This window comes from Populus nigra, chromosome 1 (genome assembly GCF_951802175.1).
Source record: "Populus nigra chromosome 1, ddPopNigr1.1, whole genome shotgun sequence".
Classification (NCBI taxonomy): domain Eukaryota; kingdom Viridiplantae; phylum Streptophyta; class Magnoliopsida; order Malpighiales; family Salicaceae; genus Populus; species Populus nigra.
Window position 1 is genome coordinate 25,819,735 of NC_084852.1, and position 15,544 is coordinate 25,835,278.

Genomic DNA, 15,544 nt, shown 5'->3' on the forward strand with positions numbered 1-15,544 from the left:
TTTCGGGTAAAATTTTTGGGATTCTTTGAACAGAAAAATCGGGTAATTATTCGAAATAAAATTTAAAAAATTCGGGTAAAGGAAAAAAATCAGGGCACTGCCTGTTATCCAAAATTATTTTGTTTATTTATTTTATTTATATATCAGTAAATTGCTTAAAGCCCAATATTATTGTCTAAAGCCTGAATTCTTGAAAGTCTGTTGGGCCAAAAAGATGTTCAAATTATTTAGAAAATTATAGAAGTTCTTGAATTTTCTAAAATATAATTAAAAAAAACCTATTTCGAAGAATCAAAAATAAAATTTGGGTTGTAGAATTTTGAGATTTGTTTTTTTTGGAGAATTTAATTTAATTTTTCCAAATTTTCAATTCCCCCCCCCCCTCCCAATTATCCAAGTGCTTGCCTTTACTGTCAATGGTATAAAAATATGATTTGAGAGGGTATTTTTTATTTTAAGTTATAAAAGCTTCTTTGATTTTATTTTTTATATTTTTGGAAAACGGGAAAAATTGGAAACCAGTTGTTAAGATTTTCAAAATCAAACAAAATGGTTCTGAAAATTATAATAGCATTTGGTCATTTTGCCTTTTCAACAAAAGAAATCCGAAACATACTATGTTCCATTTTTCTGTTTCCATCTTTAAAAATTCGAAAACCAAAACATAAAACTAAACCGCAAATGATACCAAAATAACCAATGTTATTAAAAAATTTTACTCGATTGTTCGTCAATTACTTATTCGATTCTAAGTGCATGAATGATTTTAGTGACCATGCGGACTTATGCTTTAGCCAATTTGGATATAACCATGAACGAGCCACTGACCTTCGCTACTACGTACTGGATATGACACTGGTACCATGGCAGTACCAGGCAGATGCTCAAAGTGGGTCTCTTCTGAGTGCATTGGTGGTGTTTCTAGCACTAAGCCATATATATAGGAGGGCACAATATGCTTCATGCAGCTGCAGTCCACAGGTTCAGATACGTCTACCAGGTTAGTTCATGTGTGTGGAACTGTTGGGGATTCCGGCTCTTCTATGCACGGACCGGTGGTGTTCTGATATTTGTCCATTGGAAACTTAGCACATTGACACACAATATTTAATGTGGTTTGGCAAACCACCTACATCCATGGGAGAGGTTCATATTATTAGAGATAAATAGAGAAAGGGTTACAATATACATGAAGGAGAAGGATCACTTCACTCAAACTCAACTCCCAGCTCGTTGCCCCCTCTTTCTCTATTGTTCTCTACTGCTTTGCTCTCACTCTCACTCTCTCTCACGTTCTTGGCTCTCTTGGTGCCTATTTATAGGCAAAAATGGTGGTTGCATTAATGGGCTGCACCATTTTGTCAATGGTTGGTGCAACTATCATTGTAGTCTTTTGACAATGGCAACCCTACTTCTTAGGGTAGGCTGTAAAGGTTGTTGCCCATTAATGGCAATATCCCAACAATCATCCCCTTTGACATTTATATGGGCAATTGTTCTCTTGCTTCTTCAGGACAAGCTTGCATTCTGCAGCTCTTCCAAGCTTACCATTCCGAGAGCGTCTCCGGCCAAGTTTATAGGTACTTGCCACACCTTTCAATCACCAGAGTCACCAAAGCACACCTTTTCTCACACAAAATGATCACTTCAACCAGATGGTCTGCCACATCACATCTGAAGAGTGTTAGCACTTGTCTTTGGGACACATAACATTCCCCTTCGAGCGTATCAATCATGCTCGGTCCGGAATGATTAATCAAGCCTTACACCAAGGCTTACAACACCCCCTCAAATAGAAATTTCTATTTCCAAGTGCAACAGTCATTATTTGAGTATCTTAATATGATCATGAGCTCACCACTCTTCCAAGAGTCTACTCATCCAGGAGTTACGTCTGCCCTCTGTTCCACCTTAGGAACCACGCCTTACTTCTCCGTGAGTCTCTCACTCTTAGTCCTAAGAGTCCAGGTAGCTCTCCACCTTTACCTATGGGGACAATCCATTAAAGGTTGATCCATATATGTCTTGATACTCTGAGTATTACAATGCCTTCACCGAGCTCACCACCTTGACAAGAGTCAACTGGTTCCCGGAACCTGCGCATGCCGTATGCTCATTCCTAGCAGTCGCGTCTTAATGCTCCATAAGTCACCCACTTATTGTCCAAGGCAAATGTCTTCTAGCTCATTGATCTTTAGCATGGGGGCAATATCCATGAAAGTCAATCATGTATTTGTCTTCATACTCATCATACCCACTTCATTAGCTATCCATACACCTGTCCACTCATATCCGACCATCACATTAACTTTGGAGCATTCTGAACTGGGCTCATATCATATCCCTCACACCTTCTCTAAGGTGTCTTCGCCCGTTGTCATAGGGCGGTCTGATTTTGGGCTCCTTTCATGGCCTTCACACCTTCTCTAAGGTGTCTTTGCCTTTCATAGGCGGTCGCATCCTCCTTTAGCTGAGATGTTTCAAAATGGCTCTAAACAATTCTCTACCACCATGTGGACTATGAGAGAGATCATTGCCACAAATTACATAGAAAGAGAAAGTTGTGGTATATTCCTCGCAATCCTCCACCTCGATTTCTATATTTGGAGCTTCTGCGTTTTTCTCCTTGACAACTCCACCTATACCAACTCTCTTTGGTGTCTTCGCCTTTCATAGGTGGTTGCCTTGTATCACAGGCGTTTGCACCCCCTCAATTAGGTGCCTCTGCAACAACTCTCTTTCCATCTTTACATGCATTGGAAAGGTCTTCGCCTATTGTCTTCATCAAGAGCACAAGAGACTTCCTGTTGTACAACCTCTAACAGTTTCTGCTCTGAGCTTCATCTGGGAACACTTCTTCTTCTTGCACCTGTTATCTCATTACAGTAACTCATTGGATCCTACGGGTACTCCTGCACAATCTCCATGTGCCCTCGTGCAATTTCTGTTCTCCAGATTCTCCCTATTCCTTGCTTATGTTTGACAGCACCTCATCCTGTCACAAAACTTGTCCAAGTCAAAATAGGGTGTCAATCTTTATCCCCTTACTGTATTTCTCTTCTATTATTAGGGTCTTCATCAATTCTCCCCTTGAGAAATCACAGTTACCGAATCTAACTTCTTTGGACAAATCACCACTCCATTATATCCTTGAAAATTCGGAACCCAACTGTTCCCTTATGCCATCATCCTGCTAGTCTTCAACCGTTTCATTACAAACTGCTATATATACGAAAATAGTACCGTATGGATAATCCTTCCACTAAGCAAGTTCCCAGGAAAGATTGGAGGGGTCACACCGGTCCCGTTTAAAACCCATTCTCCTAGACAGAACTTCTTAGGCCATATTTATCCATCGTACTGTCTTTCCGTATATACAACCATTTCCTAGCTTTGTTGCGGCTTTCCTTTACAAGTGATCTGGAATATTTTGGTTTTATACCTGATTTCTCAACATCTGGCGAGACTACCAGTTCTTAGATTCATCAAGATTGGTCTTCATCAAGATTGGTCTTCATCAATTTTCACTCTACACCTTTAATTGTCCACATAATCGGGTGTCCAGAGTGTCCCAATTTTGCCTTCCCTCAAGGCAACTAAAAAATCCCTGCTAATCAATTTAACACATGTAATTGGGTAAACATGTGCACCTTCTTCTTCTTCATCTCCATCGACCCCCATAATGACCTTCAGATGCTTCCTAATCGGGCAATCTCTTATGTTAATTCACCACCACCACTTTCAGTCTCAAATCTCAACGATCGAACCGTACCATTACATCCGGAACGATCAATCTCTGGTGGGTCCCACTTTTGCTTACGTGTTAGATGATTGGTCGCTGACATGGCATGCCAACTGTGCATGCTAACGTCACAATTACATCAGGCTGGCGTCATCCTTGGCATGCCTATTGTGCATGATGACATCACAATTATGTCATGCTGATGTCATCATTATCTGGGTCAGCCACATGGGTCGGGTCAACTAGTATTTGAGTCGGGTCAGCCCATCCGGGTGAAGAAGTCGCATGGGGCGCGTCTGCATGTGTGGCCATCCACCTCACCGGCACGTGCAACCGTTTCCGACGTGTAATTTCGACGTGGTTTTCACTAGTGGCTTCGTCTCTTCCTCTTCTACACAGTGATATGGTCAAAACATAATTTTGACAACTTTTATTTTTGAGCAAAAAAATCAAACACCACTTTAAACCATAGGCTCTGATACCAATTGTTGGGGATTCCGGCTCCCCTATACGCGGACCGGTGGTGTTCTGATATTTTCCTATTGGAGGCTTAACACACTGGTACATAATATTTAACGTGGTTTGGCAAACCACCTACATCCACGAGAGAGGTTCATATTATTACAGATAAATAGAGAAAGGGTTACAACACACATGGAGGAGGAGGATCACTTCACTCAAACTTAACTCTCAACTCTTATTGCTGCACTTGCAGCTGCTACAATGGCAGCAGGGCTGCTGCCCTTGGCAGCCCCTCTTTCTCTCTTGTTCTCTACTGCTTTGCTCTCACTCTCACTCTCTCTCACATTCTTGGCTCTTTTGGTGCCTATTTATAGGCAAGAATGGTGGCTGCATTAATGGGTTGCATCATTTTATCAATGGTTGGTGTAACTACCATTGAAGCCTTTTGACAATAACAATCTTACTTCTTAGGGTAGGCTGTAAAGGTTGTAAAGGGTTACAACACATATGAAGGAGGATGATCACTTCACTCAAACTCAACTCCTAACTCTCATTGCTGCACTTGCAACACCTTTTTCTCTCTTATTCTTTACTGCTTTGCTCTCACTCTCACTCTCTCTCACGTTCTTGGCTCTCTTGGTGCCTATTTATAGGCAAGAATGGTGGCTGCATTAATGGGTTGCACCATTTTATCAATGGTTGGTGCAACTACCATTGAAGCCTTTTGACAATAACAACCTTACTTCTTAGGGTAGGTTGTAAAGGTTGTAAAGGGTTACAACACATATGGAGAAAGAGGATCACTTCACTTAAACTCAACTCCTAGCTCTCATTGCTGCACTTGCAGCTGCTGCAATGGCAGCACCTTTTTCTCTCTTGTTCTCTACTGCTTTGCTCTCACTCTCTCTCTCTCTCTCTCACATTTTTGGCTCTCTTGGTGCCTATTTATAGGCAAGAATGGTGGCTGCATTAATAGGTTGCACCATTTTATTAATGGTTGATGCAACTACTATTGTAGCCTTTTGACAATAGCAACCCTACTTTTTAGGGTGGGCTGTAAAGGTTGTTGTCCATTAATGACAATATCCCAACAGGAACTGCACTACCTTTGTAACCTTTGTGTGCCCACGTTTTGAAGGGGAACATGTATCTATTCTTCATCTTTCTTTTCATATTCAATCCATTAGCCAGACTTGATAGTACTTCTAATATGAAGTTGAAGGTCATAAAATTCAAATTCTGAAATAGATGAACACTGGTTTAAGAAATAGGGGAGGTTTAATCCACTTGAGTCGTGACCCAGAACTTCTCCGGTCAAGCCTAAAAACCTTTTCATCATCTGAATTGGACTCGCGTTGAATTCAAATTGCATAGTGTCATCATCTGAATCTACTGCAGACCGCATTGCAGCATCTCGAGCTCTTTCTTTCAGTTATGGCTGGTATATAAGGCTCCCCAACTGAACATTTAAAATGTTGTTCCTAGCTAACATATTCCCAATTCTTATTAAATCTCGAAACAAAATATTTATCAATGAAATCTCCAATGTTTCAACCTAATTGAGTTCTTCTGTCAATATTTTGTTTATATTTGTCATTTAAAGTGCATATTTTACGCAGCAAATTAGCATTGTCTTTAAGAACATTTGGTAGAAAAATTAATGAACATGGGCATAAATACCTAATTGAGAAATGTTTATGTTAGGGGTGAAATTGAAAGTTCATGATATCTTAAAGGCTAATTTGAGTTTCTTTTTTTGAACTGAACCACTAAACAGTTTGTTCTGCCCCCAAATGACGTCTTCTCCTTATTTATGGAGATTGTGACTAATTGCCAGTTTTCGTTAATTTCTTTTTTCCTTTTTGAAGGTTTATGGAGCCTTTAAAATCTGGTAGATATCCAGTTGAAATGGCCAGCTACGTTCAAGAACGACTGCCTCAATTTTATGAAGAATAATCTTTAATGCTTAAAGGGTCTCTTGATTTTATTGGAATAGATTACTATACTTCAACTTATGCAAGTGATATTCCTTGCAATACTGAAAATTTAAGCTATTCGACAGACTATTGCGTTAACCTTACAAGTAAGTAATATCAATGTGTTTCCTTAATTATTTTTCTTAATATTCACCAGAATTTGTTTATTATTCTTTGAGACGTAAATTCTACTAAATAATTTGTTGGACCAGGCAAACGAAATGGAATTCCAATTGGACCACAGTTAATGCCTTAGCAAAGTATTTTCACGATGGAACTAAGTTTTTTTTATTAAAATATATCGTTTTGATTTTTTTAAAAAAAACTTGGAGTTCAACTTAGGTTGATGTTTTTGAATCATCATGTAAGCTTTATTTTATATCAAATTCTTGGTTGGGTTTTAATTTTTTTTTTTTGATGCATTAAAATGGCTAAGAATAAAGATCTTTTTGAGGAAAGAACAAAGAGTTTTGAAAACTCATAATAGATTTCCTTGGTAAGGTTTTAATGAGTCTTATAATCAACATTTTGGACATGACTTTTCTGTTGGGATGAACCCATTTTTTTTGCAGGCTTGGTCGTCAGAATGGCTTATGAACCCATTTATTTTACGTTAAATATTAAATAAAAGAAAGATAATAAATACGAATACAAGGTCCAGATCACGAGACGTGGGCTTCATGCATGGTAATTGCAGGCCCCAGAGACAGGCGAGTTTTCATTTTCGAAAAGGTCAAGAGGATTCAAAGGCCACGTGAGCCCATGCCCCAGAGACAGGTGAGTTTTCATTTTCGAAAAGGTCAAGAGGATTCAAAGGCCACGTGAGCCCATGCCCCATGGTAATTGCGGGCCCCAGAGACAGGTGAGTTTTCATTTTCGAAAAGGTCAAGAGGATTCAAAGGCCACGTGAGCCCATGCCCCGCTGGCAGTCCTTCTGACGATTATATCGAACAATAATTGAAAAAAACAACACGTTTTATTACACTCCTTTCAACTCTCAGCAATCATCGTACCTCAGTCCATTACACATCTCTTCGTTCTAGGCGAAAAGCGAGAGAACGTATCCCATCTGTCGCTTTTTCTTTGTTTGTTTTGACAACACCATATTCATGTCCTTTTTTGCTTGCAAAATACCTCCTTCTGTCCATATTAATTAATAATCGTGTACCTCAAATAAGATTTTTAATGTTTCGATAGTGTCGTAGGAGTTAATTTTTTTAAAGGAATTGAATGATGAAATAGGATAGAATTTATGTTTGCAATTAAAGTTTCGATAGTGTCATAGGAGTTATTTTTTAATGTCTGTTTTTCGGAAAAGACAAGCAATGTCACCATTAATTTTGGAGAACATCCTGGATACACACACACACAGATTCACACCGACATGGATCACTGGTAAATTATAACTTAGTTACTTTAGTTTAATAAAATTAATTAATCCAACTTTATATTTATTCCACATATTGTAACTTAATCTGTTTATAATCTAGTTCTTTCTTATTTTTTTTTAATTTTCAATTAGTTTTGTCTTCTTGTTTTTGAAAATTAAGGATACATCATAAAAACAGCAGGCAAGATAGGAAAAGTTGATTTGGAAAGAAGGCTGTTTTGGGAAAAAAAATTCTGAAATTGAGTATGATTAACGCTAATCATAGAAATATTTATTTATTTTTATATTACAAAGATTGATTAATTAGTTTTGATAGAATATAAAACTAAGTTAATGGTGGGTTTTTTCTTGAAAAATATAAAGATTTTAAAAAAATGACATAGGTTGGAAAAATATTTGAAAAATAGTATAGTTTAAACACAATAACATTACTGAATATCGATTTTGCACATAGCCGTTATTCTCAATGATGCTAAGTTTCAAAAAGCATGTTGTTTTGCAAATTAATTAACTTTAACAAAGTTCATCTTAAAATTTTATAAAAATTCAATAGTAAAAAAAAAGAGATTAATTATCAAGAAAAAGAAGAAGAGAGAAAGTCAGCATCTAGTGGTATTGTAAAAGATTCCAATTCTAAATAGGTAGTTGTTGATATTTTTTCTCAATTTTTACTTGGATATAAAGTTAAATGTGGCAAAAGTTGTCGATATCCATTTATTGATTAATACCCATATATTTCAAAGCATATAATTGATAAATGGATCAGTGTAAGTTAATATATGGATTAATATATATGCATCATATATGAGTTGATTAAAAATTAAATAAACTTTAGATTTGGGTTTGGTTATAGATTCGCCTAAAAACAATTGTATATCAAAGAATTATTACGAGAGAATTTATTCCTCACCAAATCTCACTTTAGTGTATGAAAGTTTTGTAAAATTTATTTTTATTCCTATATTTAATTTCTCATACAAATAGGTTCACATTTGGAATTTATTTCTTATCTCATTTTAATCCTTGAATAAAAATAGTTTTATAATTTAGAGATATATGCTCCAACAAGTTGAATATTGATCACATTAAGAGGCTTGAAACAAATATCATCAAGATACTATGCAAACTTGAGATGATATTCCCTCCATTATTTTTTGACTTAATAGAGCATCTCCCCATACATTTACCGTTCGAGGCAAAAGTTGGAGGACCGGTCCAGTATAGATGAATGTATCCATTCGAACGGTTACATATTACAGTTGCAATATAATTCACATATAAAAGTATTTTCTTTGTTTTTCTTAATTGAAAATATTTGATTAATTCAATGCATGTACTTGTTCAATCTCAAGAAAAAGGTTAAGAACAAGGCGCATGTTGAGGCTTCGATATGCGAGGCCTATATTGTTGAGGAGATGTAATAGTCCGACTATACGACTTGCTCAATGTTAAAAGATCCCAACATATCCTCTTTATTTGAGGGTATTTTTTTTATATATACCAAAAATTCGGCAGAGTTTCATATGTATTTAGGACATCCCAAATTATCGACTACTATCAATTAACTCAATCAACCCATCATCACAAGGTCCCATAATTCCGGACCTTTCATCAAACATCATAACTCAACACCTCATACAATTCACACAATATATATATAAGTTCAATATGAACATAGTCTATATATCATATCATAAAATTTTTTAAAAAAGGAATACTAACATGTAAAGAAAACATTACAACATAATAAGTGTTCTTAAACATTTCAAAAGGATTAATTACAAGATAACTAAAATACTATATTCTAAGCTGAACTTTTATAAAAATACATCAAGGTTTACACAAAAGTATACTATACAAACGCGTTAATTCCCTTTAGTTTAAGTTAAATATTTACATAAGCTTAACAAAGTAGAGTCCTAAACTAATGATCTCCCTGGATATTTGATGGACCTGATACATAAATAAACATACCATTATGTTGATAAAGAATATATATATATATATATATACATGCTCATGTAATGTATACGAATAAAGTATTAATTTTCGATCGGATCCATAAGAATTCTAACAAAGAACTTATATATATTGCTTGTAACTCTTTTAAACTCAATTAACACTCATTTGCATACTCTTAATTTGGATACTCTTATTTACTTGTATGAACTGGGTGACCTTGTAAAGTCTAATCTTGAAATTCATTTCCAACAATCCTATTACGAATGCCATTATCCGAAGCTAATCTTGTAATTCAACTTCTGTTGTAAATCATCTCCTGACATTCCTATTACGGATGCCATTAGCCAAAGCTAATCTTGTAATTCAACTCCCGGCAATCCTATCACGGATGCCATTAGCTGAAGTCATCTCCCGTCATTCCTATCACGGATGCCATTAACTAAAGCTAATCTTGTAATTCAACTCCCGGCAATCCTATCACGAATGCCATTAGCCGAAGCTAATCTTGTAAATACACTAGGCTTTATTTACATTGAACTCCATATTTATTATAATTACATTCACCAGAATAATTTTAAATTGTATAAGTGCAAATAGAAGGGAAAATCACGCACCTGCTTCGCCTGTCTCGCAACCTTCCTTAATAGAAGATCCAATTCTGGTTGCTCCTCCTGAATCACAAGGAAGTTTTTGGTTATGATTCTTTCAAGCTGATATTATAGAGAATCCATATCCATCCATTACTCATATGTTACTTTCTATGCATGTTCATTTCCTCATAATAACATACATACATATATCATGTATATTTTCAGAGTTAGTATCTCAATGTGCAAGTGTTCGTATGACTCAATTTTTTTATATTCTTATATATAGTATTCACGTGAAAGTCTACTGTTACAGTTTAACTTTGAAATGTTACTGTCTATACATTTGAATTGTTACTGTCTACATATTAAACTGTTACTGTCCAACCGTTATTGTCTAACTTTGAACTGTTACTATCTAGACATTTGAACTGTTACTGTCTACACATTGAATTGTTACTGTCCAACCGTTACTGTCTAACTTTGAACTGTTACTGTCTAGACATTGAACTGTTACTGTCTACACATTGAACTGTTACTGTCTGAACACTCATTAGATTTTTAACTATATCTAAAGTTCTAAAACTCCATTTTAAGTGAGATTGATCTCGTTAGAAAGCTAAGACACGAGGCTACCAGTTATCTGAAGGAAGGAGAACCCAGTTCTGCATCCAAGATAGTCAAAATTGCTCATCAACTAATCAGTCCTACTGCCCTACATAATCAATCATGACTCAGTCTCGGTTGGTAACCCATAACTAGAGTTTTACATCTCCAAATTGAGCAAGACCAGTTTTCTTGGTTAGCTAACATTCAAATCTACAATTTCTATGAGGAATCCGATTCTAATTCCCTCATCCTCCTACCTAAAATCTCATCGAAAGTTAGGAGACAAGTCTGTCCAGATTCGTCTCCCCCTCCCCTTCATACAATACTTTCATAAACTACATACCACACACATGAATTAACTTAATCTTAACAATAAGTAATTTTCTCCAATTCATGTCTAAGAACCCTAACCTATGATTCAATATCAAGACATCAATTCATTATCGAATTTAAAATGAATTTTTAAGATCATGTTTAGAACACCTTACCCGGTACGAATTAAGATTTTGATCTTCAACCAGTTGAATATTTTTAACTCCCTCCTTTCTTTTCTTCTTGTTCAATTTCTTTGTAATCCCTTGCTCTCAAGTGTTTATCCCATCTATAAACCTTTAATCTTGGATGGGTTCTTGAAATTTTAGTGTTTCTCTCTTGATTTCGCAAGAATGGGTATAAAACTCCATATTTTCTCTCTTTATGGTTCTTGCAGATTTTTGGTGAGGAGAGAGTACTTATACTCTATATTTTCCCTTATTTGCATTTAGCCCCCCATTTTCCTTTAAATGCATTATTCTTTTCAGTTAAATCCAACCCTCAACAGTACCTTGTTTATTATAATGTCTCGAATTATTTCACCAGGAAATTTATATTAAAAAATTTATATTTTTTTTTCCAGGGTTTACAGGAGATCTCAATATTTATCTCGTACTATTGAGAATGAGAATCAATTGCGTTACACGACATGATGGTGGTGAAGTGCTTTCCAGTGAAAACTTGTCAATATTCTCCAATCCTGGACAACCCATACCTAAAAATGCCATAAGGGGAATATATTTATCGGAAATAGAGTTCAGACAAGTACATAATTATGTTTTATTTAACTATGATGAGCTGAGACCTTTTATTTAGTAAGTATATGTACTACTATTTAAACTTTGTTAAGAATATACTAGTTATATATTGTAATATCATAAACTCATAAAATTTGGAACAACCTTGTAGACAACATCGAAAATATTTAATGTCCAATAACTCACAGCCGACTGAATCCCAAATCTTTCAATTACAAGATGAACAAATTTCCACGTGGTTCAGAAAACATGTAAGTACTATCACAAACTTATTATCTCTTGCAAAGTTACTGTATGTCATTACAAAACTATCGTTTACTATTCATTGCTGTACATTATATATAAGGTTTATCAAATGAGAGGAGTGCTGCTAAGTCATTGTCTTTTTCGCACGTGCGGCATCGCAGCGATCGTCCACTACTCAAGGGAAAATGTAATGGTCTTTTTGGCAAATATAGGGAGACAAGAAATTCTTGTCTTTTATCAGTGAAAAATTTGAAAAGGAGTCACCACCTAGTATTCTGGTCAGTAGGAACCCTAACTAGTTTCAGAGATGGGGTATGGAGACTGGTTGAGTAAGGATAAGGTATTATCACCCCAAATACACCCTACCTAAGATAAGTTGCATTGTTTTTTGGTGTACGAAAAGCACAATATGATTTTTTTAGCTTTGAGACAATTGGCCATATGCATAAAAATATATTTTTTCTTTTTTCAATTTTTTTATGTATTTTGAAAGTTTTGACGAAAATCGGGTATTTTAATACAGAATTTGAATTTTTATGACATAAAATACAGACCGATATTAAAAAAAAATATGTATAGCAAAAGATGGAAAAATCACAAAATTTTGAAAATAAAATTTTGAAAATTTGTTTTTTGAATCGGGCCGGATCTGGCCCACTTCTGTGGGCTGGGCCAAACTCGACCCAAATGCATGGGTTGGGCTGAAAGAGGAACAATGGATCACCCTCCGCTGTTCACATGCAGCGTGAACAACCGGGAGGGGGTGTGATCAGAGAAGGAAGGTAATGGCGGGCACAATGATTAGTACTTAAAAGTGCATTTTTATCAAGGTTTTATATCATCATTTTGCACTTGAAGCATTAATAACTCCTTAATTAAAGCATGTTTTATAATAACAAGTCTGACACCATAAGATACCTTTAATTTATGGTAAATGTCCATCTTAAATGCAGGCCTATCACATAAATGAAAGGATTGATTGATAAGTTTAAGTACAGAAATTGAAAGGACAAAGAGAGGGCCAAACTTAGAAAAGAGATGCTGGTTTAGTCCAAACTGGAACACTGTTCGGTCATTGGGTCATATATAGAGTTGTAGATCTTGGATTTAGGTCTGTCTTATATGGATGGAAACCTAAGACATAGGTCTAAAACTTTCATGAGGAATCCAAGATTTCAAAAGGTCGTTTTTAAGTCCAAATTATAGCAACAAAGAAGAAGTCTGAATCTGTCCTGCAGCCCAGACACTATTCAGTGTTCAGCCCATATCTCGAGTTCTAGAAGTTCAAATGACCTCAATTTTTTTTTCATGGAAAGCTGAGACAATTTCCTAGAACTTTCATGATTTAAGTCTGTTCAAATTATGACGTTATCAATGATGTTTTTGACAAACAAGAATATAAGGATTGTCATCAAATCAAGATGTGGCCATCCACTCAACAAATCAATATTTCTGAATTTTGGCCTATAAAAGGAGGCATTTGCCAAATTTGTCTCTTCTAGTGCCAAATCTTGGACCCAAATTTATCCACCTTTGGAGCATGAAAATCATATCTATTTATAGGTGGTGGAAGAAGGACACTATGTCTCTTCTAGTGCCAAATTTCGGCCCTTACTTCGACCCGAAAGCACTCCAACCATTGCTTCAAAGAAGCAATGATAAACTGCCAGTTTTGTGCAGGAAAATGGCTGGTCGGTTTGGCTACTTTGGGGCGGTGCCACCTTGTCAGCCTCGATCAGCTCGAATGATTTATACTGACGTGTAGTCAGGTATCATAGGATTGTTTTTGTGCAAGTTGCATCTAATTTGGGGAAGAAACGAGGCATCACATGCCTTGGGAAAGAAGCCTCTCGGGCAGGCCGTCTGAAGAAGAAGATAAACATTAACATTCTTGCCAATTATGCTTTAGTCCTTCAATGTAAACCCTTGATTATAATTTTCTGGGTATTTAAAAGATGAGAAATTTAACCAATAGTAAAATGGGTTAAATTAAATTAAAGAAACCTAATCAAGATGAAAATAGTGAAATTAATGAAATGAAAAGTGAATATAGTACTAAACCATTGAAAAGAAAAACATTTGTGAAGACAAAATGAATACGTAAGATCAAGAGAGGTCAATATTCAAATAACATAAGGTTGGGAGTTTATGTATAAATGATAAAAAGGGGTGGGGATAAATGTGCAATAATGTTGAATAATGAAAATACTTTATCATGAATGTTACTGTATTGTGTTAATTCAGGTACCAGACTGTCAAATGCTTAAATGTTAACAAATGGTTGATTAGCTTTGGCTAAAGGCATCTGAAGAGATGACCTTGAACAATGAAATACCTTATCATGAACATTGCCTTATTGTGTTAATTCAGATATCAGATTGCCAAATGCTTAAATGTTGACAAACAATTGATTAGCTTCAGCTAATGGCATACGAAGGGATGACCGGGACAAACGATTGATTAGCTTCGGCTAATAGCATCTGAATGGATGACTGAGACAAACGATTGATTGGCTTCGACTAATAGCATCCGAATGGATGACCGAAATAAATGAACAATTAGCTTCGGCTAATGGCATCCAAAGGGATGACCGGGACAAACGATTGATTAGTTTTGGCTGATGGAATTCATAGGGGATGGCCGGGGTGAGTGAATAGTTAACCTCGACAAATGATGTCTTAAAAGAATGGCCGGATTTAAGATTATAGTTGATTGCAAGAATTGGTGCATATATATAAACTGCAAGTTATGTATACCAAGAACATGAAGGAACTACAAATGTAACGATTCAAACATGAGATAATGTTAATGCTTCGTTAAATTGCCAGACCATTTTCTTATTGTTGTTATTATTATTATTATTGTTGTTGTAACCCATTTTTGGGTCCCCACAAAATATATATATATAAAAATATATATGTATATATATATATAGCCAAGGGAGGTTAGAAAAAATAACAGGAGGCAGAAGCGCTCAGAAAATGGTCGGAAAATTGGTCAATGAGGTTAAAAATACAAAGATGGGATTTTTGACAATATATTCTTGGAGAAAGAGAGCCCCGTTGAGAAGGAAAATTTGAAATTTGAGGAGAAAAGCCCAAATTTGGATGTTTCTGGATTTAATTGGATTTTAAAATGAATTTATAGGGGATTTGATTGCAAGAAAAATTGATTTTTAAGTCAAATTGGGCTTTAATTAGAAGAAATTTAAGTTCTGGGGCCAAAATATATTTTTAAGGAATTTATTAGGTCAAATCAGGGGCCTAATTGCATAAATATTGAAGTTTAAGGGCCAATTGGGGACTTAATTGAGAAAATCCGAAACCATGGACCAAATTGGAAGAGGCGCGTAAATGGAGGGGCTGCAATTATTTGGTTCAGGGGCCTAATTGAAGAAATTAAAAGTTTATTAGTCAATTACGAGCTCAATTGAATAAATCAGAGGCCAAGGACTAAATTGAAAAACGCGGCAAATATAGGGACGGGGATCGAATATGGCA